The sequence below is a fragment of the Heliangelus exortis genome, chromosome Z (assembly GCF_036169615.1).
Source record: "Heliangelus exortis chromosome Z, bHelExo1.hap1, whole genome shotgun sequence".
Classification (NCBI taxonomy): Eukaryota; Metazoa; Chordata; class Aves; order Apodiformes; family Trochilidae; genus Heliangelus; species Heliangelus exortis.
Window position 1 is genome coordinate 38,234,524 of NC_092454.1, and position 27,484 is coordinate 38,262,007.

Consider the following 27,484-nt stretch of genomic DNA (forward strand, 5'->3'; position numbering starts at 1 on the left):
CCTTGTATGTTCCTTGGTGCTTTTCTGCATTTAATTTCAAGCTTTCTGCATACAGTGTACAAGAGAAAAATCAGTAAATGACTGAAGTAATCATAAAGCAATGGAACAGCATCACACACTATAGGTGAATCTGTACTTTTCAATTTCCTTTCAGCTAGAGTTAATGTCTGCCAGATGTAAGAAAAGTAACTAGCGATAACTTCTTTAAAAATGAACACCAGAAAATAACTAGCAACATCTCTGTGTTGTTCTTTTTCTGCTAAATTCCAGAGGAAAAAAATATAAAAGAAAAGAGAAAAGAGAAAAGAAATGAAAAAATTATTCATAGCCCATGCTGGACTTTCATTTTTTTCCTGATGAGTAGTATAAATTTTTTATATTGCTTAAAGTCAGAAAACTACTACCAATAGGTCTATTTTGGACAGAGTTCATGCTTGGCATTACTGTCCCAATTGTGCCACATGCTGTACAAATGAGGTAATACAGTGCTCAAGTGCAAGGGTAGAAAGAAACACTACTTGGCTCTTCTTTACATGCAGACACTGCTCATCTTAGTTACGGCAGCCTCCGATGACTCTTTTAAAAAAGAGCATGCTAAAGTATAGGGAAATAAAAGGTCATCTTATCTAATTCATGTTAAAAATTGCAGGTCTTTTTGTCTTCATGTCAGGATGATCTAGTAGAACTAGGTGTTGGGAGCAGGAGAAGTCTTATCCTAGAAGAAAAATTGACATTGCTAGAGCTGTAATTGACATTGCTAGAGCTGTGTGCCTTCCATGGGGCTGAGTTCTGATCTGTACCAATTGTTTTCCAATATCTCATTTTCCATAGTTTACTTTGTTGCTAGTAATCACTGTCCCTATAGGGTAATTGGAATAGAGAGATTCTGTCCAAAAAATTATGGGATATCGTATATATGATAGTAGTCTATTAGAACAGAAGAAGCAAACTGGCATAAGCACATAGATTGGGTGCTGAGGGTTCTGTTTGATCAAAAGACAAACATCAGAGTAAAGAAAACCAAACCATCTCATATGTTTTGAGTTTGTCAGTAGCAGAAGATGCATTCTTTTAAGAAGCAGGTATCAGGAGAATCCAATTCTGCAGTTCTTGAGTCTGAGTAATTATGAGTTGGATAGGTCAATTGTCACAGTCAAAGTTGATTGGAAGGAAAGTTTAACTTTGCTGAATGTGAAATAAAGATAGTATCTTGATTTTTTACTAGCCCCCCCCCCCCTTACTTCCTTTCTCACTAAAGAATATAGATAGAAGAAAAAATTAGTTTCCTTCTGAAATTTGGTGATAATCATATACATTGTGATAATATGCATATAAATATATCTTTTCACTCATATTTCTATATATAAAGCACATATGATTTACTAAACTTTTTGGCATGGTTAACAACCTCTTAAAAGTGAAAAAAGCATCAATGTATTTTAAGATATTACCTCTGTTGTTGGCTAGATCCTTGAAGAAACAAACAAAAAAACCAGAACATACCTACACTCAGTGGATAGATCATAACTAATAAACTTGTAGCCAGTACATTATTAGGCCTAATCATGAAACTCTTATTTCAACACTTTAGCCGTTATGAAGGCAAGAGCAGCTGTAGCTATGAAAAGGGAAAGAATCTGATTTCGTCAGCAGAGGTGTTGTTTTTCAAGAGTTATGCTCATCATAAAAGACAAAGGTGCAAAAAAAAATCAAAAAGCTGTAAGAGGAATTTAAAAATTACTTCCAATTACAGATGAAGGAATGACTGAAAAACTAAATTTCTTTGAAGCAATCTTTCTTTTTGATTGAGCTTGAGAGGGTCTCATCAGCAGCATGTTCTTTGTAAAAGCCCAGTCTGGCCCACTTCATAGCGTGAACAAGTAAGCACCTAGCATTTTCATTTAAGAGTAAAGGACATGACACGAAGTTAAGCATATTAGTAGAAAATTGGTGGTTGTTTGATTATGAGTTTTGCAGGACTGTGAAACAGAATGAAATTATTAGTGAACACTGAGGCATTCTAGACAGCTATCCTGATTTCAAGATAATTCAGTACGGCTTTATGTGCATTCTTGCTATAGGCAAGAGTAGCTGCAATTTATAGTATTCTGTTTGTATCTATTTCTACAAATGCAAATGCTTCTGCTTTTGAATAGGAAGAATTGGGGGAGATCCGTATGGTGGTGTGTTAATGAGGAGTCACAGCTTTACTACTACTGCAATCCAGCAAAATCTCTCTTTAATTTTTTTGGTTTCTAAATCTGCTTATATGGATGTTTCACAGCTGTCTTCAATATTGTGACATATTTATATGATCCCCTATTTCCATGGGAAATTTGCAGCCAACTATTATAGTCCAGAAACATTTTCTGTAAGAACTGCAGGAATAGGGCTTAGGTTAATGCTTGTGAAACAGAGTGGTTGCACCACCTATTTCACTGCCAGAAGACTCACGAATGCTCTGAGAGGAAGGGGAGGATATTTTTACACTTAGAAATCTCAGGGCTTTTAGTTACAGCAACATCTAAGTGGTAAGGTGTTTTCCTAGCATAAAGAAAGAACAACTTGAGTCCTAAAGAGCTATGCTCCAATATCAAGATGGGAGAGACAACTAAGTGAACCTGCACAAATAATGCCGTGTTTTTAATGCAAATTAATGAAAATATCAACAGAGCAATCTAAGTGAAACTCTAAGTCACTCTACTCAGAATATTAAGAGAAGATGGGTTACCATAGAAGACAGGTAAACAAAGGTCATTTGGATCTTGTTTGCTCTTATCTTTTTGCCAGTGAAAGGACAAAGTGTCACATAAAATCAATGCAAATGAATCTGAAATTTAAGTCCCTTAAGGACCCCACTGACTAGCATGCTGTGTCTCTCTGTGCTGAGCTTCAAGCATGTAGTAAGTCCACAGATTTCTACCAACGAGGAATGTTTGCTTGTACTCACCATTTTTTAAAATTTTTATTTTAATCAATGTTAAAAAATAATAACCACTAAGAGAAGGAATAAGATTAGAGAATCACAAAATTATTTTCAACCTTTTTTAATTTATCTCAAAACCAAACAAAAGTCCAGCACACCAGAGATAAGAATTGCTTGGTACTCATTCAGGCTGTCTGGCTGAAGGTTTGCTCTGACACAGTGAGATAGAATTTTCACTGCTGCTCCACTGAAAAACAGTGTATGAATTTTATAATACCTTTTTCAAAGTGGCAAAAGTAATTTATAATAGCCTGCAAAATAAAGAAACTTGTAGTCAAATGTGAGCAGAGGATGGAAGAAAAGTAAGCTGTCATGTTTTGAAGACAGGAAGATGTACTTTTTTTGAAAGACATATATTAGGATTGCAGGAGGGTGGGACTTTTTACATGAAGTTAAGACTTCTGAGGAATGGTAGCCCACCCACTTTATGGGGCATAGACATCCACCCATTTAAAGCTTATGAAGGGCAGGAGAGGGATGTCAATAAATATGTTACAGAAAAAAAGGTTGTAGAGAAATTAATTAGAAAGCTTCCTTGTCTGGATGTAAGTTAATGGGATGGGACCAAGGGGTCACAAAAAGAGAACAAGAAGACTAAAATTTGAGTTTTTTTCATCATTGTATGCTGGTAGCCTATAAGTGGAAAAGTATAATAAACACAAACCTTCAAAGCAACATTGTAAATGAAACACCCTTTTTTGGTGATGCATGACAGGAATAGCTTTCTTAGTGGGTGGTGATTTTTTTAATCAGTTAGAACGCATAGGAGAACCATTCTTACAGGTAAAAATCAATTTTTCACTTCTGTTTGATAATTCACAACTTTTTGATAAAATGCTCTCAAAATGCTAGATTTGCCCCACTTAGCTTATTATTTTCTGATCAGCCATCTCCTGCACCAATTGGACACCTTGTCCCTTTCTATTTCGCTATGAATACTCTTCTAGTCCTTTTGGCTTTGCCCTGTGAAAACAAATGATAAATTTTCAGGAGCTGGAAAAAGGAATCTGAAGTTTCTGCATGATTTTTTCAAAAATTTGGTCTGTGATGCCACCTTGTGAGGAAATTGAGAACAAGGACAAGTAACTGTACTACAGCAGAAATGCAGTTGCAGACAAGGGAAGATCTTATCTGGACACTGTTTTCTAGGCTGCCATAGTAATAAGAGCTAAACCAGTTCTATTTATTATGTATTGTGTGTCTTTCTTTTCTCCAGTACCTTTTCTTTTGAGGTCTGTTCTTAAAAGGAAAGAACATCAGAAAAGTGAACTAGTGGTAGATGATGCATTGTGAAAGGAAGATGTGAGAGTACTGTGACAGACAATTCATAAATGTTAAAAATCCCCACAAGACAAACACCCCTCTGCAGACCTCTCCAAACATTATCAAACCTGTATGGGTGCTTACACAAAACTCTGAACTTGAAGGAGAGACTCACTCTCTCTGCAGCCTCTTTCTGTCTCTTGTATGATAAACAGGAGACTCTGAGAAGAAGAGATTTTGAGAATATTTTTCTGCAACTTTGCTCAAATAAGGATGAACTTGTGATAGCATAACAGAAGGTTCTGTGTCAAGGTGATACAGCTAAGCAGAACAAAGATAAAAAGACATCAATATTGTTTTGGAAATTAAGCTAGTTTTCCATCTCCATTCTGGAGATGACTTGTGCAGAATACTTTCAGTGGAAATTTGCTTTTGTGATGTGCTTATTTTTCTTAAAAGCATTGAAATAAGACACATCAGATGTCTTTGAAAATCTAGCCTTTAATTTTTCAATGTCCTGTACTTCCTTCATTCAGCTGGACCAAGTTTAACAAAGCTAAACTATTTGTAAGGAATTCAGATATTACAAAAATGGAGACAATATATTATAGCTATTGAAGCTCACCATCATCATATCTAGCTAGTTTTCTATGTAATTTTTCACACATCAATGGATCTCAATGTTTCTGGAACTGTCTGACTAAAGAATGGTAGAAATCAAATCTTGTATGTTCTTTGATTGTACCCTGCAGAGGCTTTCATGAAGTTGTCCACTATGCTACTAAACTAGATTTCCTGAACATTTGCTGTTAATTAGTACTATCTAATATGCATTTTTATGACTGGCATAAGCAATCTGGATTTGCAATTAAATTCACTATGCATCTTTCAAATTCCCTTTACACCTCCCTTCCCATACACATTAAATTGGTTGTGTGTCATTATCAAAAACTGTTATTTGAGTTTTCCAAATAGCTGATGAATGTAAATTATGACTAAACAGAAAATTTGGACTTCTTACTTCTCAGTTTTATCTAACTGAAAATTGAACACTTTATTTTTCTTCCACAGCCTCTTACAATATTAAAATATATACTAGCTATTGGCTGGTGATTTACTGACAAATGCTTTTTAAAATTTATTGACAAAGAAATCTTTTTCCAGATAATAAGTAGATATTAATAAATAACATATATTGTTTATCATTCCTGAAAAAATACTATTTTGTTCTTCTGAAAAGACCAGGGGGAGTTTTGTGTAGAATATTTGTTACATTATCTGAACTTACAAGTATGTGGCATTGCTGAAAATGTATTGAGTTTGCTTCTGTTTAATGGAGTGGAATGCTTCTGGGATGTACAAAACCGTGATTTGTGGTCTTATGGAAAAAAAAAAAAGTCTGAAACCATGGAAAGAATACTATAGTTAGATGTTTTTCTTCTTAGCAAATGCAGGTATGACCATGTAGAAAATTACTTGAATTTACTTAACTAATCACGCTCCAAAAAATGTAAATCTTGGAATCTGGCATTTATAACTCTAAGTTCATTTCATCTATATATGTAGTTAGACCATTTATAAGGAAAATACATGAATGTAGTATATGAAACATACAAACACACAAGTCAAACCTTAAAATGACAAAGAAACCCCAATATCCATAATTTGCTTAAGATAAATGGAAAAAATGAAGTTGCTTCAGTGACACATTAGTGTTGTTAATTACATAGCTTTAAACTGGATAATTTTTTCCTCTCCATTAAATATAGAATCCAAAATATTTCCTTAAAATATGTCTCAGATGCAGGAGAATTTGTCTGTACTGCCTACAAACACTAGATGTAGCTGTTTACACTTGCAGGAAATTTTTTTTTTTTTTTTTTTTTTTCTTCCCTCCAGAAGGTAGCTTTTTGTTGAGGTTTGTGGGTGGTGTTTTTGATTTTTATTTTTCTTTTTTAAAACGAATTTTCCTGTTGTAGTTTTTCTTAAAATATTAATGATACTCTTTCAGAGTCCCTGAATTTGCCAGTCCTTATTCTCTTACATGTGATACAAATAGTTGAAATACAAAAATTAAACATTGCACGAGTTTTCATGAATTAATTGCAAAGTAATGATGTTTGAAAATAAATTGGGATATGACCTTCCAGCAACCAGCCCAACATTGCAACTAGAGTGCTGTAGTGCATGTTTTTCTTGCAGCTTCAATAGCTGGGATATAGCACTAATCCGATCAGCTGCAGTTTCCACAATACCAGACGGATCCCTAAAAATAGAAGTGCTCTAGTAATCTGTCTAGATTATTGAATTCAGTGACCACTTGGCCATATATCAGGGAATGCCTGCAGAACTGAATTAAAATATATCATGAAGTTTTATTTTTGGTGACATCTAGAAATGTTCCATATTCTGTTCTACCGTTTTCATGGGAAAAGCATTTATAAAGATACCAGATCCCAGCTTCCAGGACTGTTGTAATATTCAAAATATTCAAAATTACTGACGTGTCAGGACTGTAGTAATATTAAAAATATTAAAAAATATTTGCTGTGTCACTCTAATATATTATTGAAATAGTTTAATTAACATATATCGCAGAAATATTAATGCCTTTATCAACAAAAATAGGGTGTAAATGTAAGTGTATACAAAAAATTTTTCTCTATTTTTCCTCAGCAATTGTTGAGAGGTATGTTTTCTGGCACATATATTTGTATTTGGTGCTTTTCTAATGTAGAGTTGTAAAATTTGCGTTTAGGGAAAGAGATGTGGAAAGGATTAATATGGTGATGGACAGCATTAGGTATTCTGTTGTGTCTCATATTTATTTCTTGCAAGTGAAAAAACAAAACCAAAAAACCTGGAGCTAGGGTTCTTTTTTTTTTTTTTTTTCTTTTTCCTAGCTGAAAACTGCCAACAAATTCTTGGTATAACAAAGTGGTACATATAATACAATGTTAAAGACTGACTGTTGACAAGCACATGTACCTCTCTGAATGTTGTATTACTGAGAGAAATGAACCAGGATTTGGGATTAAGTTTATTGCTAGTAAAAATGCTTATTTGTTGTTAACATGAATTGTGTTATACATACAAACTACTGGTAGAAGAATGGCATCTACACTGCTCTATGAATGAAAATAACTACCCTGCAGATACCAATAATGTGTCACATAACAGTGTCATCTGCTCCCTTGTGCACTTTTCCTTTGGATCCATCTCCTCTTCTCAGCTGTTACCGTAGGGTGGAATTCTGTCTTTATCAGCATCTGTAGATTTGCACATGATGCTCTGCCTACATGGAACCCAGATGATTTGCACAGAGAAACACCAATAGCTTGTTCAGACATCTTGATCTCAAAGCAAGGCAAATGCCTGGTTCAGGAAGCAGTACAGTAGACTGCCAGTATCAAAAGTACTCTAATGGTTAGAGCGATAGGAGTATAGGTATTTAAACTAAACTAAAACTTGGGCCCAAGAGCTTTGCCATAAGGAACTCCAGAATTCAATATAAACTTCATTCCTGAAGCATATAGTCAATTGTGAACTACAGTGGCTCCTTCGGCATCTTTCCCTGCTCAGCCAGGGTAAGTTCACTCCAGTCACCAAGTCAGGAGAAAAACAGAAGTTTTCTGCAGCTTTCCTGTTTTATTTTATCTTCTCCACAAGTGGGATCTTCTTGTCTCTTTTTCTGCCTCCTGTTTTCACTCCTTGATGCCTGTTTCCATATACATAGTCAAGGCGCTTTTACTCTCACTGTGCCAGCCTAAGTTGTTTATTCCCTTTTTTCCCCTTCCCTCCCCTCCCCTCCTGTCCCCTTCTCTCTTCTCTGTTTTCCTTTCTTTGCTGTCTTCTTACCCTTCCATGCTCCTTACTGGCTTTTTTTTCCAGTGTTGTGTCCTGGGGATATTGGAGGAGAAGTCACAGCCTGAAGATGCTGCAGAGATCTAATAAAGACAGATCTCGTATGAAGTCTCTTCTTGTCCTTCCTGTCAGTGTTCACCATAGAGCCTGTCCTCTTTCTCCATTTCTTCCATCTACTGGTCTCTCTAGAAAAATCATTTCTCTTCTGGAAATAATTTGACTGTATGTGCTCAATTTCTCAGTCTCTGTAGTAGAGATGCATATTCCTTCCCTCAGCACTGTGTCTGGAGCCACCTGCAAGGGGAGAATCTCTATCTCCACCACTCCTAGCCTGCATAGAAAAACAAGGGTTGTTGGCTTAGTCTCCTTTCACCTGTCACATGAATTCCTTCTTCCCTTTTTCAAACTTTTTCATCTTGTGAAAGACATTTTTGCATTTGGCTGTACTTAATTGACCTTGTACTGCCATGTGCTATCTATTCGCTCTTTGTGTCAGCTTTTCTTTGAGACATTGACTCCTGTATCTCTCTTCATCACTGGAGTCTTTCTCTGCAAGGACTCCTTCTGATAACTTTTTTTGGCCCTGGCCTCATAAATCTTTAGTGTCATCTCTCCAGTTGACTTACAGCTCTGGCTGCATGCAGCTGAAAGGCATTTGTTTTGACTTTCATACTGTACAGTTTCCTTACTGATCTTCTTGCTGCTTCTTTGACATTGACTGGAGCTTTCACCATTACCTGTTTAAACTCTCTGATGTTGTTCTCTGGAAATTTCATAAGCAGTGATGTGTTTTGCCTCTCCCCTTCCCCCTTTTTCCCACTTTGACATAGTTTTGATTACTTACCTCCTCACCTTGTTTTCCCACCTCTGCTTGTTTTTCTTCTGCCCTTCTGCAAGACTGGCAGCTGTATAGCAAATTTCTGTTTCCTCTTCCACATCTGCTTTTACAGTTTTTCCTTTCGAACTGTGACATAGCCAGCCAGCTCTTTCCACTCCCTAGCCATACTGTTCCCCTCATGTCTGCTTCTCTATACTTGCCAGTAACAAGAGATTGCTTATTCTTTTCACCTTTTGGTGAACAAGGTGCAGGTGCATGAGGACAGAGTGTTTGCACACTTGCAGTACAAATGAAACATACAGATGAAAGCTGGACAGACAGGAATTAGGTCAGTAATGTCTAGCATCCATCAGGTGGTTGTTAATCCCTAAGGAAAACATTGTATTTGGATACTTATTCTTCTATCACTACAACCTAATTTTCTTATTTAATATTGTTTTTTCTGTAGCTGCATGCCTCTTCTTCCCAGGCAGGCACCAGATTAATGATCTGTCACTTAAAAAATTGCAAGAGTTGGTATAAGATGATGTCCTTCATTATGAATAGTAGTTCCGCAACTCTGCTTCACAACTTCTCCTTTCTCCCAAGGGTAAGTAAATTTTATGTTCTACATTCAGGCTAAGCTTTCCAGCTGTTGTTGAGTCATAGCAATCCAAAGACATTGGTTTTTATTGTAGAATTTGTGTATCTCCAAATCCTTAAATTCTGCATTACAATTTGGAGGGATCTCCAGATGTTTCTACTTACAAAATTCTGCTGAGTTAAATTATTTGCAATTCTGATTTGTCAAACGGATCTATTAGATCTACCTGGACCCATTCTGGGATATATAGAATCACAGAATCACAGAATTTTCAGGGTTGGAAAGGACTTTTAAGATCACCTAGGTCAAATCCCCTGCCAAGGGCAGGGACACCTCCCACTAGATCAGGTTGCTCAGAGCCCTGTCCAGCCTGGCCTTAAAAACTTCCAGGGATGGGGCTTCCACCACCCCTCTGGGCAACCTGATCCACTGTCTCACCGTCCTCATAGTGAAGAACTTCTTCTTAACTTCCAGTGTAAATCTACCTCTCCTCCAGTCCATTCCCCCTAACCCTATCACTACCTGGTATCCCAAAGAGTCCCTCATCAGCTTTCTTGCAGGCCCCTTCAGATACTGGAAGGCTACAGTGAGGTCTCCTGGAGCATTCTCCTCTCCAGACTGAATAACCCCAACTTTCTCAGTCTGTCTTCACAGGAGAGGTGCTCCAGCCCTCTGATCATCCTCATGGCCCTTCTCTGGACACACTCCAGCACATCCATGTCTTTCTTGTAATGGGGGCTCCAGAACTGGACACAGTGCTCCAGGTGGGGTCTCACGAGAGCAGAGTAGAGGAGAAGAATCACTTCCCTTGACCTGCTGGCCATGTTTCTCTTGATTCAGCCAAGGATACAGTTAGGTTTCTGGGCTGCAAGTGTGCACTGATGGCTAATGTTGAGCTTCTCATGCACCAGCACTCTCAAGTCCTTTTCCTCAGGACTGCTCTCAAGCCACTCACTGCCCTGCCTATATTGGTGCTAGGGATTGCCTCCTAGTGGTTTTTCCTGCCTTTCCCTTTGTCAGTGTACTTTGGTCCTGGACTTGGAAAAGGTGATCCTTGAATGCTAACCAGCTGTCCTGGGCCACCCTTTCCTGTATGGCTTTGTCCCATGGTACCTTGGCCAGACGGTCCCTGAAGCGATCAAAGTCTGAATGTCTAAAGTTCAGGGTTGTAAGCTTGGAAAACATCATCCTAGGGGCTCTGAGGAACTTATATTCAAGTGCTGTGTGATCACTGCAACCAAGGATTTCCCTGAGCCTCATGCTGGTCACCAGTCCTTCCCTGTTGGTGAGAACAAGGTCCGGCATAGACCTTTTTCTTGTTCGAATACCACAAATATAGAGTGTGGTTTGTGGTTTTGCTGTTGCTGTTGTTGTTTGGGGCAGGGGAGAGTTGTTGGGGGGACATTTTTCTGCATTTTGTGTTTGTTTGTTTTTGCTTTCTGTTTTTTTTCTTTTCAAACAAAGAAAGGAGTTGTTCCTGTAGGTTTTAACAAGTAAAGAAATTTCTTTATGCACATTTCTAGGCAAACAGTGAAGCTAACAAAGCTACTATCCTGAGGTGAAAATCTGTTTTCTTATATCTAATGGATAATTGTTTGGAGTGGATGTTAAGTGCTATTATGCTAAGTGAAACAAGTATATCTGCACCATTGACTTATGAAGAATCAAAGACTTATTTAAATCAGGCATATTTTCTCTGAATGTATTCATATTCATGTATAATTTGGTATTCTTTTGTCATAATCATTGTTATGTTCATTGAAATGATAAAATTGCATGAGGATATGTGGCAAAGTAAATTCTTAAATTCTGGTTTTCGAATTTTTGTTGTTTTGGTTTTGTAGGTTTTTTTATTTGGTTGGTTTTCGTTTTTGGTTTTTTTTCCCACATCTGTCTAACTTACTTTTCATTTGTACTAAAAGAGTTGGCATGGTACTAACCTCCTGTAAAGAGATGGCAACTAATCATGATTTTCACAGCTGAATTTAAGAGGATAGCTGCTGCCATTGGAAAGTCTAGGTCTTACAATGCAAGAGATGTATTAAAAAACTTATATGTAGTCTAAAGAAAGAATGCACCAAAGCTACCTCAGAAATATTTGTGAAGCAGAAATTTTGAAGCAGAGTAGGAAACAATTTTTTGCTTCTGTTTGCCACACTGCCTAATCTGTCCTTCATAACAGGGGCCTGCTTTTCTTGGGCCATGGATCCTCTGCTAACTCTTGCAGAGGTATAGCAGAAAAATTTTATTTTATATGTTTATAGTACAGACAGTAGTGAAAACAAGAACTCTGTGTACATGCCATTTTTTGAATAATCAGCAGAAAGATTCAATGTCTAGGGTGACTAATTTGCACATTTTCATCAGGCACTTGCAAATGCAATCAAACCAAACCACTGCATTTCAAAAAGTCCAGCGATATTTCAGTCATTTACTATAAAAAAAGGAAATAAAACCAAACCCCAAAACTGACACTACCCATTTTACACAAAATCAACTTTTATTTTAACCAACACTATCCAAATTGATTCTGAAAGTAGCTTCTTCCTGTCACACAAAGTTGCTCACTTAAAAAAGAAATGTTACATTTAGTACTCTTGCTTTGTTTAAACTGTCTGGTCTCACTGTGACTAAAGAAGCCTGTAACTTTTCTAGCCTGCTGTCTGTGGTTACAATGAATTGGTTGTTCCACTTCAAAACAAGCATTGCACCATATTTCACCCACCTAGAAACAGGGAAAATCTGTTTCATGTATGTAAATAAAATAGTAAAAGTCAGAGAGCGTGACTGAAGTCCTGCTCTTCCCATTGCTGTTCTTATGGTACTTATACTGAATTAGGTAACCCTTTTCTTCATGACGCCTGGAAAAAATAGGACTACTGGATGCCTGTATAGCACTTCTGGTCAATGCTCTGGACTGCTGGTAGAAACAAGGAGGATGCAGGTAGTGTGATATTCTCTTGACAGCTGCCATAGCTTAATAGAAGGGCAGCTACATCCAACATCAGAGCTTTCAGTAGACTTTTGAGGATATTGTAGAGTACCCAAGTGATTTGGTCTAAAAGTTAGATGTGCCTGACCACTTTGGTGAGCCTGACCCTTGATCAAAAGCTTGTCAGATACAGACCAATATAATTTTTTTCAATCAGGAGGACCAAATGGAAATATGAGAACAGTACAGGTTCAAAAAGCCATCCAAATTACAAAACTAGACTGACCCTTTCAATAAGAGGACAGGAGCTGTCCTTATTATAGTCTCAAATACCCTGCTGCTACATACATCCCTTTTGGTTTGACCTGATAATCTTCAGGTAGATGAAGAGCTTTTTAGACCCCCAAAATTTAAATGCCTTACAAGACAGAAAAATTTTAAAAAGCACAAAGCTGTTGGTGTTCAGAATGTACTCAGATGCCTGTACATATATTTTGATGCACATCTCAATGAGAAGAAGGCTGAGATGTTTTAAGTAAAATACAAATTTTCTGTTTCCTTATATGAGATTTTTCAAAAATACTGGTATTCTTTGTCAGAACTGAAAGTACTATGCTCCATTAAATTATTACCAAGAATAAGTTTTCACAGAGCAGTTTACAATGTATCTACATTGAAAGAGGTAAATCCAGTAAATAAGCTGAAAGACACAGCTACACTGTATCATGATGTCTTAGTAATATATGTAAGCATGTGCTAAGTAGTAGTTATTTGAAGGACTGTACACTACAGATTGCGTCTGGAATGACGCTTAATGTTCCTTTAACATAGGTAGAAAACTGCATCTAAAAGAATGCATTTAGTCAAACTTCTTTTGAGGTTCCCAGCAGACAGGTCATCCTATTGACTTTAGTAATCCTCCTAGTATGTACGTTAAAACTTCTCATGAACTTCAATGATGAAATGGTTTAGCACTTTGCTTGCTGTGTGATGTAAAAAGTGTATGCACTCCCATTCTGCTTGAATGTTCATGAAGGCATGAGAGCACACTCAAATCCAATGGAAGAGTGGTATCAAAATGGAAGAGTGATATCACATGCTCTTTGGCTCTGCTAAGGGCCAATACTAAAGCCAGTGCCACAGGTAAGTGCAGCTGCTAAGAGGCCAGAAAATCTGTTGATATGCCTTTTACCTTCCTCTTTCATTTAATTTTTCAAACAGATTTCTAACTCCACTGACAGTTTTGGAGCATATGCTGGAGCCATTTGAAGCTAGTTCCAATGCAGGGATTGTGTTTTCACTTATTTCTGTACTCCTGGGAGATCCTCTTTGTATTCTCCTTGTAGTCTTCAGTGCTTGGCCTTCACTTTTGAATATACAGTCCTTCAAGGGAATCCTCTTCTAAAAAACACATCACTGATAAAGAGCTAATTTCTTTTGCATTCATACACTCCAGAGACAACAGCTGTCTTAATTCTTTAAATGGATCTGTGTATTTTTCTGCTGAAGAAATATTCCTGCTCTGATAACTTGTTTGGCAGGTGCTAATGAATAGAGAAGATACTGCAAACTAATTGTCATTTAGTTCTGTCCTCTATCTAGGAATCTTAACTCTATGGTCTTTTAGCAACAGAAAAAGCAAATGAACAAAAACATGTTACCGGTGTCTTGGGTTAGTGTAGTGGTGCTTTGGAATTAGAGGGGGCCACAGGGGTGTCTTCTGTGAGAAGCTGTTGGAAGCTCTCCCAGTTCCAATCCCTGCCCCACCTCTGCCCAAAGCAGAGCAAATATCAGAAGCTGGATGTGCTTCTGTGAGTAACGTAGTCAAGAAAATTAAATAAGCCTGCAAAAAATATGAAGAGACCTACAGAGAAGAGAAGAGGAGGTGAGAGAACAATGCCAGAGAAAAGACACCAAGTGAAGGAGGAGAGGAAAAGGTGTCCAAGTAGAGATTTCCCATCAGCCCATAGTGAGGTGGCAGCTGTGCTTCTGCAGCCCATGGAGGAGCCCAGTGGAGCAGTGTTTGAAAGACCATGGTGGTAATGTGTATTTGTAGCCCCTGAAGTGTCACAGGTGGGCAGACATGAAGAAGCTGCTTGTGCAGGATCATGGAGAGGAGCAGATGTGGATCTGCAGGCAAGGAGGACCCCATGCCAGAGGAGGTGACTGTTCCCGCAGTAGCCGTGACTGTATGCAGCCCGGGCTGGAGCAGTCTGTGCCTGAGGGACTGCACCTGTGGGAGGGACTCATGTCAGAGGGGTTCCTGAAGGACTCTCTCCCATGATAGGGACCCCACGTTGAAGTGGAGAAAGAATGTGGGGACGATAGAGGGAAACACCGTGTGGGGAACTGATCCTAAACCCCCCCTGCCCCTCCCTTGTGCCCTGAGGGGGAGGCAGAGGAAAAGTGATTCAGGCCTAGGAAGAAGGGAGTGGTGAGGGGAGAAGGTATTAAGATCTGGCCATGTTTGATCTTCCTCCCTGTAGATTAAATTAGTTTTTTTCTTTCCAAGTTGAACCTGTCTGGTTTTTGTTTGTTACTGTAACTGGGGAATGCAAACCTCCCTGTCCTTGTCTCAATTAACAAGCCTTGAGGTCGATTTTCTCCTCCCTGTCCCATGGTGGGGATAAGGAATGAATGAACAGAGGCCTGGTCAGTACCAGTTGGGCCTAATCCATGACAACCCAATATTTTTACTTATGAAATACATGTGATGTGATTTTCTTTTTTTTTCAGAAAAAAAAAATAGACCCCCCCCAAAAACAAAAAAACAAACAAACAAAAACCTAATTAAAATTGCCTAATGGAGATAAGAACTACCAGAAGGGATCCATATCATTTTACAACTTTCCTCCATTTTAGAAGACAGGTTTAAGACAAATAAAAACCCATAGAAAACCAAATAAAGCTCATAGGAAATATGTAGCTAACATTACTACTCGTATTACGAGAAAGGCACCCTGCTTTATCCAGCTCTTCTTTTAGAAATTTAATACTCTGTCATTCTTCCCACAAAAAAAAATGGATGATGTTTCATAAGACTCATACAAAAAAGTTTTTTTTTTTTTTGAGACCCAGGTCTTTTTTTAAAAAATTTTGCGTTGGTGAGAGAAAGCCAATAATCTGTAATACATTTTCAGATAATGTATGCAACATATTGGTGTACAAACACATGCTCCTACAAGTTAAAGTGTATTTAATGATTGACCATACTTTGGGAGCAAGATGAAAAACCTAAATCCTAAGCCCTGACAAACACAAATACCGAACTCACACTTTTCCCAACATCTCACAATCCATCTGCTCTTTCAAGACAGCTGCTTTTCTAATCCAATGGTGAGCCGTATGACAACGAATTTTCAATGGATAAGTATCAGAGAAATCTCTGCTGTGATGTCTGCAGAGGTGAAACAGCCAGCTGTTTTTAAAGCTGAAATTCCCTGTTCTTTTCCCACTTCTGATACTGACATCAACAGAATTGCATTTGCATAATTTTGCTGTTACTAAAAAAGTACTGGACTCCACACCTCAGTCTGTAGTGGGTTTTAATTAATTTGGTTATTACCCTTCTGCAGTGTGCTCAGGAGAACACAGTACTGTGCTGTACTGAGTTATATCTGGACTGCCACCTTCACGAGATAAAAGGGAGAGTACTGTTAAGAAAATGGAACACCAGAGCTTGCAGAAGCTGCTAAAAGCATAATAAACCAGCCAGCAACAGGTAAGAAGGTTGCTACTGTATTGTTTACAGAAACAGCTACAGAAATACTAGCAAGCCAGGGAGCAGCAGGCTATAATGTGACAAACTGGATTGAGAGGAAGAGGGGAAGTTGTGGTTTTGGGTTTTTTTTACAGGTGCTTGTGTGGGAAGTCTTTCCTAATTTTTTTTTTTTTTTTTTTTTTTTTTTTTTTTTTTTTTTTTTTTTGTGTGTGTTTTTAATTATAGTGATATAAAGTAAGCAGACAGTGGTAGTCAGACAGCACACACAAATCTATTAAAATTTTAAAATTTTTTGATCTGCATTCTTGACATTAGCAAAATGTTAGAAGTCTTGTATAAAATGAGAAGACAACAAAAAATCCCTGCAACAGTGAATTGCTGTTATTCTTTTGTATCAAATCAGAGTCCTGACTCGTCTGGGCTGTGGTAAGGTATGGTCTAATCAGCAAAGAAAAACACCAAGACAGTCTGAGGTCAATCTCAGTGAATGACAGCCTGGCAGAAAAGACATTTTAGCATCTTCCTACCATTTCCTGCAGCTGATTGTAATGGTTGTTGATTGTAATGGTAGTTTGAGCCATTCTATTATATTATGGGAATGGTCAAATTCTGTATCGTACAAGGCCTTAAAGGTTTACAAAAATACTCATTAGGGATTGCAGCTAATGCAATCTGTAACCTTCCTGAGTACTAGGCAGAAGCAATCTCCTACTACACTTTCTCCTAATTTCTACATTTGTCTGTCTTGTTCACTAAGGTAGCATGGTAATTATTTGCTTTCCACTGTTTCTCTCTGAGGACACTTTTGAGTGTTTCAGGACTGTCCCTGGAAGCAGTAAAGATGGTTACAATCTAACAGCACCTGGTGTTATGTAAATCACATGTACCAAAGCTTATGCAAGAATCATAGTTTTGACCTCCAGATGACATACCATTTCAAAAAGAGCATTTGAAAATTGCTGCTGTTTGTACAGCTGCTTTCAGGTTGTTACTTTCTCAGCTGAAATAGCCAAGACAAAACACTACAAAGAAATATGAAGAAAAAAACCCATTTTTTCCCACCTTCCTCATATCCTCTTTATTACCATTTGCTTCTATTGTTCTCCCTTCTACAACAGAAGATGGTCCTTTACCTTCACTAGAGGCATAGTATACAGCATAGAGTTCTAAGCAGAATTTAAGTTTGTGTTCCTGACTATGATGGTGGAACCAGTGTGAAAGCTTATGGTGCTATTGAACCACAATTTACTGTAGTAGACATTTTACATATTTTTTTTAGATAAAATTGTAATGTATCTCCAAATCCATAGGAATTACCATCCTGTTGCTGAATGCAGCTTTTTAACTTGTTGAATACCTGTAGATGTGTTTTCCGGGTGTGTTTTTTAACTTTGACAATCACTTTACTCAAGCAAGCTGTAATGTAAAAGACTAAAATGTATACCACAGTGAAGAGAAATACAGTGAAACAAAGATCCTCCAATCATTTGAGGTATATCTGATAGATAGAAGTCAGCAAAAAAAGTAAACTGGTGAAAAATTTCTGGATATGAATCCTAGAGAAGTTGTATAACCCCAACTAATCCTTCAAAGTGAGCAGTAAGGTATAAGATGCTGTGTAAGAAGGCTCTTACGTGTACTTCAGTCATAATAGGGCCTGTCAGAATAATATGAAAATTCGCTGAGCACTTCATTTTCTAGTTGCTTCTCCTTTCATTTAAACAGTCTGCACTTTTGAGAGTGGGTATGGCCACAGCATGACTCCAATTAATACAAAGATGAACAAAATGTGCATCTGTTCTCAAAAAAAAGATGTCTGTAAAAACAAAAAAACATTATTTCATTATAGTTCTTCAAGACAGAGTCTGGCTTTATGAGGACAGTGCTTAAAATTGAACTGATTTTTATAATTTCAAATTCTTTTTACAGTTCCCAAAAAAGATTTTGTCTGTTTCCACTCTGACTGCCAGTAGCTCTGTGGGGAAAACAACAACAACAACAGCAAAAAAAAATGGCCAAAATGCAGCAGTGTCATTTTGATTTGGGCTTTTTCTTCATTTGTGTTGTTAAGATTCTGGAGTTAGGATTTCTTTTCTGAAGTTAGAATGCATGAAGGAAAATTATAAATCCTGGTGATTTTCTACTGCATTTTCAGTTGGGAATTAGGGAAAGTGGTAAGAAATTCCCAAAAATGCAAACCTCAAAATTTTAAAAAGATTGTTTTTCTAAAAAAAAAAAGCATTAAAATCTTAGCTGAAAATTATTTTATCCTGAAAAAAACACCAAACCAACACCAACCTAATTTGTGCACCATTATGTGGATATTTTTCAGCAAAAACATTTCCTACCACTATTAGTAATAAAGGGTTTCAACAGTGAATAAATACCTTCTCTTGCTGTAACAAGCAAGGTAATGTTCATATTCCACCCTAAAGAGTGGTCCCTGTTGTTTGCCTAATGGATTCTTTTCAACAGCAATTACAAATCCAAAAAAATAGTACAAGGCCTGCACCAACAGTGAAGCCAATAAACAGAACTAATGACTAAACAGAACACATAACTTGAAGAGCAAGAATATCTCACCAGTATGAAATCTTTCTGGTTGTTGTTTTATTATAGCAAGGTTGAGTCTATTGTCCTAATACCAGTGAAAAAGGAAGATTTTGAATCCAGAAAAGAGGTATATATAAAAGTGGGTGTTAATTGTTCTGAAACCAAGAGATTGTGACTCTAAATTGCAGATTAGTCCTTTTAGTTTTACAGTCTGAAGCAATAAATTGCACCATCCTTATCTACTGTCTTGGTCACACTAGCATGCATGTTTTCTTGTTTCTATACCAGCCTCCTAAAACCAGCCAGGTTTCATCACGGAGATCCTGCGAGTCTGTCTTAGTTTTGTTACACTTTTTCATCTTCAATTGTTAACACTGAGATAAGCAGCCAGACAGCTTTCCCAGTGTTTGCTGTCATGACTTATCTTTCTTCCACATACAATGATGATATAATTTTAATAATCCATCTACTTTCTCTGTTTTAACAATATAAAAAAGCAGCCCCCAAATCCCAAACAAACCCCCCCCCCCAAATCCTAAGCAAAACTAAACCCAAAATAGAATCCTTTGTCTTCTCTTCAGCTTTTCCCTCTCTTCCCTCTCTGTTATGACTGAGAACTACCTGTAGTCTGCATGCTGTGGCTTGTCCAGCAGAACAGCAGCCTATAATCAAAGCTGAGAGCTGAACACCCAAACAACATTATTCTCTGTTTAAGCCTAGAAAAAATTGGAAAACATAGGGAGAAACATACAGCTAGTACAGAGCCTAAAGAAATACTGTGGTATGTTCTCTCACTATCAAAAAGACATGTACTGTAAGAGACTCTCATAAAGAGAAGAACCTGCAATAAGGCTTTTTCTTTCAAAAAGTATCTAAAAGAAGGGGAAGTTCTTTCTTTTTTTTTTTTTCCTGCTTTTTTGATCTCTGTCTCTTTTTTTTTTTTTTTTTTTTTTTTTACCTTTTTCTTTGTTGTGACAGTATATATTTTGATCTGATTTGAAAGTTGTCAAGGGCAAGAACAGAAGGAAAAAGAACTTTTGATTTTAGGTCTACACCAAAGCTCAGTGACTACGCTAGAAGGCAACTCAGGAGCCTAAAAGGATATCAGAGAAAGAGAAAATTGGCCACAACCAACATGTAAAACCCCACACAGACTTCTAAAACATCAAGAAAATCTAAAATAGAATTTGATTCCACTGTGCTTCCTCCTGCTGCTCTTACTGTTGAACTCAGTGGTACTGAGAAAACCAAAATTAGAATGGTGTGCTAACCCTTAAATCAAATGCCAAGACATCTTGATTTAGAAAAATTCCACAGTTAAATTGTGCTTTCTTAGCACACCTACCTAAAATAACAACAAAAGCATCAAAAGTACAAAATTATGTCGCAGTTTATTTTACACTGTATGAGAAGTAGACTTTCCCATAAGGAAACAGGTAACCATTGTAATTTTCTATATAGTAGTATCCCACTGGGACAAGCCTGGAACAATACAACTCTAAAGGCTTTTGTTCATGTTACCTTAATTCAGTAAACCCATCTTTAAAGCAGTATCTACATAAACCTTGTAATGGCTTATAATGTCTTGATCCTGCCTACAAGAGGACCTCTTCTTAAAAGGGAAGCTGTTCCACCTCTGATCCATGAAACTTAGTGACAACGACTTTCTTATGTTTCCACAGAAATTGGCTTAAAAGAAATCTTTGAAATTCTGGGAAAAAAATATTTTAAAGTCCTGTATGATAACTGAAACAGAGTATAGTCTTTTTTTAATTTTTTTTTTTTTTTTTCCCAGACTGACATATTCTTACTATATCTTTTGAACTGCATTGATACCTACAGAAAAATATTCTGATTTTTACATTTTTTTTTGAACCAATAACATACTATGCATGAGCATGGTTTTATATTTATTCAGGGGCCCTGGGTGCTGGAAATTAATATTTGATGTTCTGAGGAGAGGAAAATGCATGATTTAGCATTAAAACACAGATAAACAGTAAAAAGTGTGAGACTAGGTTTGTAAACATATGAGAATTAGGACAAGGTACTGCTGTCCTACGCAGTTATGTCATTACTTGAGGGTGTGCTTTAGTTTTTCCCTACTGGAAGAATCAGAGGATAGCAATAAAGAAATCAGGAACTCAGTAATTTATTCCAGTTAGAGCCATGGGGTGTAATCCCCATTCACCTTTCTATTTGGTGAGAAAAAAATTAATAGAACTGTTATTTGTTCCTGGGTTTAGGCTGATATTGTGCCTTGCTAAGACTATCTATTCTGCAAAATTATAAAAGACCGCAGTAATCTTTATGTTTCATCTTTATTTCCAGGGCTCACTTAAGAGCCTTGCATAGAGCTACTTCAAACAGCTATGACAAACCTGGACAGATCATGTATTTCATAACCCATCTTTCCTGCACTCTCCTGTAGGAGAAGTTATTATTTATTGCTCCCATATTGCAAAGATGAGTTAGGGGCTTTTCTCAGATTCCTCTACTCTGCCTGTTTGAATATCACACAATTATAATTTCCTTTGCATTCTTCATATTTCTTTGTTTCAATGATAGAAAATTCCACCAAGAAGAAACAAAAGTTTTCTTTTATTTAATCAAAATTTATTTGTGGTAATTTAATTATAAAATATTATAGATTTATAAGAATTTAGGGATAGAATGTAGTGTCAACCTGGAAGTGTAATTTTTAAAGTGAAAAGACATGAGAGGCTGCAACAATATCCTGTGTATGTGATGCTAATTTTCATCCTGGTCCATGCTGCTATTCAGTAGTGGGAATCCCTGGGGAGGATTAAGAATGGAGTCCTTATTCAGGAGCATTTCAACAACTCCAGAAAAACATGAATTCCATTTCATAGTGAGGGTCTCCAGGTAGCCCATAAAATACAGCTAAGTTGTTTTCTATGCCCGAAAACACATTTAATTCCCTTTCCACCCTTTTCCATGACGACAAGCCTAAGAGCTTTCATTTAAGAAAACAAAAAAGAAAATTCTACCAATAGCTTTTTATAATTCACATCCAGATTAGGAAAAAGAGAGTGTACTCAATACAATGGATGTGTTTCTAAAACAAATTATACAAGTAATGTCTAAAAGTCATCAACAAAATTATATGCTCAATACCATCTGTCACTTTTCATTCTGTGTTGCTTCTGGCCTGCGACTGGTTTAAGCTGTACACAAAGAAGTAGAAGGACCTAACTCCAACATAGTTGCTTATTCTAATGATACAATGGATTCTATCTATCCATTAGGAAAAAAAAAAATCCTGAGAAAACTTTGCTGATATTTTTATTTTAATAGTGAATGCAAACCAATCCTCGGAACCAAGGGATAGTTGAGACTAGATGAGAATTCTGAAGGTATCTGGTCCAAACACAGCTCTACATAAATCCAGTTAGTATAACTTGCTTGTAGCTGTATCTAATAAAGTATTGAATATCTTTAAAGATGGTGACTTCACACCCTCTGTGGACAATCTCTTCCACTGTCTGACCATACATGTGATGAAAAAGCTTTTCATAGGATCTAGCCAGCATTTAATAACAAAGGTTCCAGCTTTGTTCTCCTGATGTCTTCCTCATTAAGTAGATGCAGACATATATATCAATTGTCTTCTCAATCTTTTTTTTTTTTTTAATCCTGAAGCCAAACAAACCTAGCTTTTGGACACTCCTTGTATGTCCTGTGCTCCAGCATTTTGACAAGCTTCGTAGCCTCTACTGGTATTACTCCGGTATCTTCTACTGGGGAGCCCAAAACATGATACAGCCTTCCAAATATGGTCTTCCACATGGTCTTCCATGGTCTTCCTGCCAAATCAGGACTTTGTTGATATGCTTTTGTTACCATTTGAAGGAATGAATGCAATTATCTTGTAGAATTTTAAAATTAATTTTTTAATAACTTTTAAATATGTATCTTTTCAACACTGACTTTTCCCTTTTTGTTTAAAATTTTGTAAGGACTAGTGTTTAATAGAACACGATATTTGTCAGTTAGGGATTACTTTTCACTAGTGACACTTTGATTCTGTCAGTGTATTTTGTTGACTGGAAGAACAAATACATGTGCTGAGTAATTGTAACACACTGAGATCTTGGTAATGGTGCCGTGACTGCAGCCAGGCAGTCTGGTTTAATTCTTCAGGAACTGGTACTTTTCTTTTATCCAGCTCCCTTTCTTTTACTACCAATGTATTTGAAACTGAACCTGAATGATTTAGCTTGATATTTACTATGACACAGGTAAACGCTAGCATTTTTTTTTTTAATTGTTCAAAAGGCAACATATAATATCATATTTTTTGTATTTCCAATGTATTTTCCAATGTACATTTCAAGTGCTGAGACAAAACAATATGCAGATGCCTCTTAATTTTCCTTAAGATGGCATTAAATGCTACTGCCCAGTTCCCCACTCAAGACAATATATATCCAAAACGCTTTGCAGTCATTTTTAATTCAACAGTACTAAAGACTGAACTTCCCATTAATTTGTTAAGTTACCTAAGCTTCATGCTGAGAATTTGGACATGGATCCAGCACAATTTGCTATTCACCTGGGAAGAGATCACCCCTCACAATGCTTTTCTATCAAGTGAAATAAAACTTACATAAGTTTTCTCTGAGTGAATTGCTTTAAGCTGGATTTTCCTCATCAGAAAATAGAGCTGTGGAAGGGCAATCAATCAAAACAGAGCGTGTTCACTGCACAAGTGCAGATCATTTATACTTTCCTTTAGATTTTAAACAGAGAGTGAGACACCAAGAACACTTTTTTTTTTTTTAATTTTACTCATTGGAAACATTGTAGTGCCAGCCTGCTATCAAAGAAGATTTACTCAGGCAACTGGAACATCAGTGAGACTGAAAGAAGTGTTTTTTATGTCTTCTTTCTTGTATCAGTGGTGAAATGACCTTGGAAGATAGCATTTTCTATAACAGATATGTGTATATAAATATTATACTTCTTAAGTTTTCATCCAAATTTTTCTGGATTGAAAATTAATTTTACAGAAACCTCTGTTTCATGAAGTGTTGGAAAATACTTGTAAATATACCTGTTTGGAATCCTAAAACAGATTAACTGAAGATGCTGAAGCTAACCCATTGTAATGGTGATTTAAACAATCTGTACCGTGGTAGCAGCAGCTGGAGTAGATGCTATTGACTATTTAGTCCTGCAAAAGCAAGATCTTCAGCTGTCTGCACACAAATTATCTAGACCTTGTTGAGAATTTGGCAGAAAGATCAGTCTTAACTATCTGATATTTTACTCTTCACAGCCTTCCCCCACTCCAGTGTGGGGTCCCTGCATATGGGCTGCCCACACAGTCACAGTCTGCTTTGGGAAAACAGTCCTCTGGAAAACCTCCTCTGGCACGGTATCCTCTGTGGTTTCAGATCAATGTCTGCCCCTCTCCATGATCCTGCACAGGCTGCAGCTTCACATCTGTCCATCTGTGACACTTCAGGGGCTACAAATCCACTTTTACCCCACCGTGGTCCAGGAACTGCTCCACTGTGCTCCTCCATAGGCTTCCAGGGGGCAGCTTGCCATCACACCACAGGCTGAGGGGAAATCTCTGCTCAGGCACCTTCTCTCCCTCCTTCTTCACTGACCTTGATACCTTTGGTTTGGTATTGTTCACATGTCCTCCTCTCTTCTGCTCTGTAGCTCCTTTTGTATGTCTTAGTGATTTCATTTTCCCTTTCTTGAGTATGTTACCTGTAGAGGCTCATTCAGATTCACGTATCTGCTCAGCCAGAATTAAGGGCCGTATGGGCCCCCCACTTCCAAACCACTGCACTAACTGAAGACACTGCACTAAGAGATTTATGGGAGAATCAGTTATGTTTGAAACGATCTCATTCACTACAACTATAGTCTTTTAAAGATACTACTTAAAGATACCTTTCCACATTGTTAACTTCTATTTTTGAGTAGTGCTACTGCATTATTTGTCTTTTGCTTTTTTTTTTTTTCTCTTGAGTTTTACATTTCCTGTCTTTCTCTGTACTTGTTTTTACTGCTATCCAGTGATCATCTATCACATTAAATGTACAATTATGATTTCCTTTGCAAATCTGGATGGGGTAAATATTTCACTTACTGTGCAGATAGAGAAAGCACACAGAATTTTACAAACTCTTTTTCAAACACTACAGCAAATACTACTCTACCAGAATCTTTTTCTGTTTAGTATGGTGTTTGTGACTAAAAGAGAACTGACTGTAAGATTCAAGGAAACTAGCAGGTTTAACTGCAAGGCCCAAGCAGGCAATTTAGCCAAACTGTCCCTGCAGATTTAATATGTCACTAATGCAGGCTGTTGTGAACACAATGGAAAAATGCACTATTACAACTTGAAAGCAAGAACACACTGTTAGAACCTCTAAAGCTTCATGGAAAACACTGTTAGAACCTATAAACCATGCTAAATATATCAGATGTATTAGTTAATCACCCTCAGTTTAAAACTTATGCAAGATGTTCACTTACCCTTCCAGGTAATGGCTCTCAGTCCAAGGGACATGACCTTGGCTGGCACCCCGATCAAGGTGGCAGCGTCTCCCCATAGATGAGCTGTACAGGTGGAGAAGCAACTTCCAATTTCTAAAACAGATGCTAGGGTTTTTATCCCCTGATTCACATGACTGTGGGCAAGACTATGCCTGTCTGGATTATACTTTTAGCGTTGGGAATGTAATGGAGTTTTTCTTTATCTAACTATTCATCTCTGGGGGAAAGTTCATTTCCATATGCTCTGTTTTTATTTCTCTTTCTGATTTTGTGATTGTCAGCTTAATCTGGAACCAAAACCCCCCATTTTCTCTTGCTCAGATAACTGGATGGAGTTCTTGATTGAGATTCAAGGAATATTATTTGCTATTTCAAGGCTCAATTCAGCTCCCCATGAGACCCTTTGCTGAGGTAGGGCTTCAAGCTGATCCAAGATCGGGTCACCTGTGTGCACTACATGTCAGTGAAACTGCTTTACAAACAGCAAGCCAGACAATCCATACAGTTTTAGAATTACAAACTCAAAAATTACCAGAAGTACTGTTATGAGGAAGATGGAGAAGATATTCTCGGGTGAAGAGAGAGTAAACTGAACCAGGTAGACAAGTGAAAAATTTAGCCAGACTTAACTGGATTTTGACTTTGTTTTGAGAGTGTTTATATTTGCCTTTTTTTGACTCCCTATATTCTTAGTCCCACAGCCAAGATGTTGCTTCATTCTATTTCCTCAAGTGTGAAAGAATTGCACCTCTGATGAAGCCTCAGCCTGGTTCAAACTCATGATCTGTCTACAAAGCTGAGACATGAGTTTGCCATGGATTTTTTCTAATTTCAATTGCAAGGAGTAGGATCCTCTTGGCTGGAAGACAAAGTGGGGGAAAATTTCACAGGCAATGAAAGGAAGGTTTTTTCATTTTTCATGCTGAAACTTGAAAAGTCATTTAACATTTCAGAGGTTTAGCAATGTTTATACTTTTATTTTTCTCTTTCATTTTTATTGATGGCAAAATATTCTTGATTTTCTTAAATTTTGGAAAAAAGCAAACATAATGGAAGGACACCTGTATGACCTGTACAGCAGACCACCTGTATGACCTCATTGCTTTCTACAAATAAAATGAATAAACATGGATAAGTTACTTGGTTAATTTTTTGATATTTTGCTATTTTTACAAAATTGAGAAAACTTTGTTCTCTGTCAAACTCTAGCATTCTGTACTGAAAAAGACATTTCTGGTAGATAACTAGACAACATATAATTGTTTAAAAATTAGAGTACTTGCAGATAAATTATTTATAAACAAGCAAAAGGCTAGTATTTTTAATGTGTTTCAAAAGTAGCTGATAAGTAGATTATTTTCTATTTTTCTTTTCTTGCATTTATTTATTAGAGGATATCTTCTGCTATAGCTCATTTGTAACGAATCAGATTGAATGATAAAAGACGATTCAGAAAGTGTTAGTGTAGAAGAAAGGATAAAGGACACCCAGCCTGCTCATTTTGTCTGGAAAGGTTAGACTATAAATAGATGTCTTTTGCCCTCCAATATATACATTCAATTCCCATTGAAGTCAGCAGTACAGATATCAACGAGAACACTGTGTGTACGTATTAGAGCAGATTTTTTGTTCAACCAAATGCTCTGTACTTACTATAGGAAGATCTAGAGATTGTAAGAAATACCAAATTTTCAAAATAGTGATATAATCTATAATTCCACATGATGCTGTGATGTATATTTTACTGTCCTGGGGCATTCTTTACACATGTATACAATACACATTGACACAAATTTAAAATAAGCACAGCCTATTTCACCTATATTATAAGATATACTTTATAGAAGGAAACAAAGGATGAGTTTCTACTATTCCTTTCTCGTATGATTATTTTTCATAGTTTTGAAATCTTGTACTTATATTATAGAGCATTATTCCTTTCACTTGGACTGTATTCTTAGTCCCTCAGACTTTGATGATGAGATTCAGCTGCACAATGACACAAGATTTAGCCTTATTTAGGTGTTAGAATATCTGGAAAATAGTCCTGATACCACATCTGAAAATGTATCTGCCTTCATCACATTACTCTTCAGAATACAGAAAGAATTTATTTAAGGATCTTTTTTGCCAAGACATGAGTTGTACAAGAATAATCTAGTGCCAAAAGACTGGATTTTGAACAAGCAGATTATTTAAACTGG

The 27,484-nt window shown here is 37.0% G+C and overlaps 1 long non-coding RNA gene across 2 annotated transcripts; it reads left to right on the forward strand.

The window, feature by feature from the left end:
• Positions 1 to 15,732: 15,732 nt before the first annotated feature.
• LOC139789684 (uncharacterized) lies at positions 15,733 to 21,509 on the forward strand. 2 transcript variants are annotated; one of them, XR_011723227.1, is made up of 3 exons: positions 15,733 to 15,802; positions 16,042 to 16,187; positions 21,072 to 21,509. It is a non-coding gene; the product is annotated as an uncharacterized lncRNA (long non-coding RNA). The 2 variants fall into 2 exon arrangements; XR_011723226.1 differs by having other exon boundaries at positions 15,739 to 16,187.
• Positions 21,510 to 27,484: the final 5,975 nt, after the last annotated feature.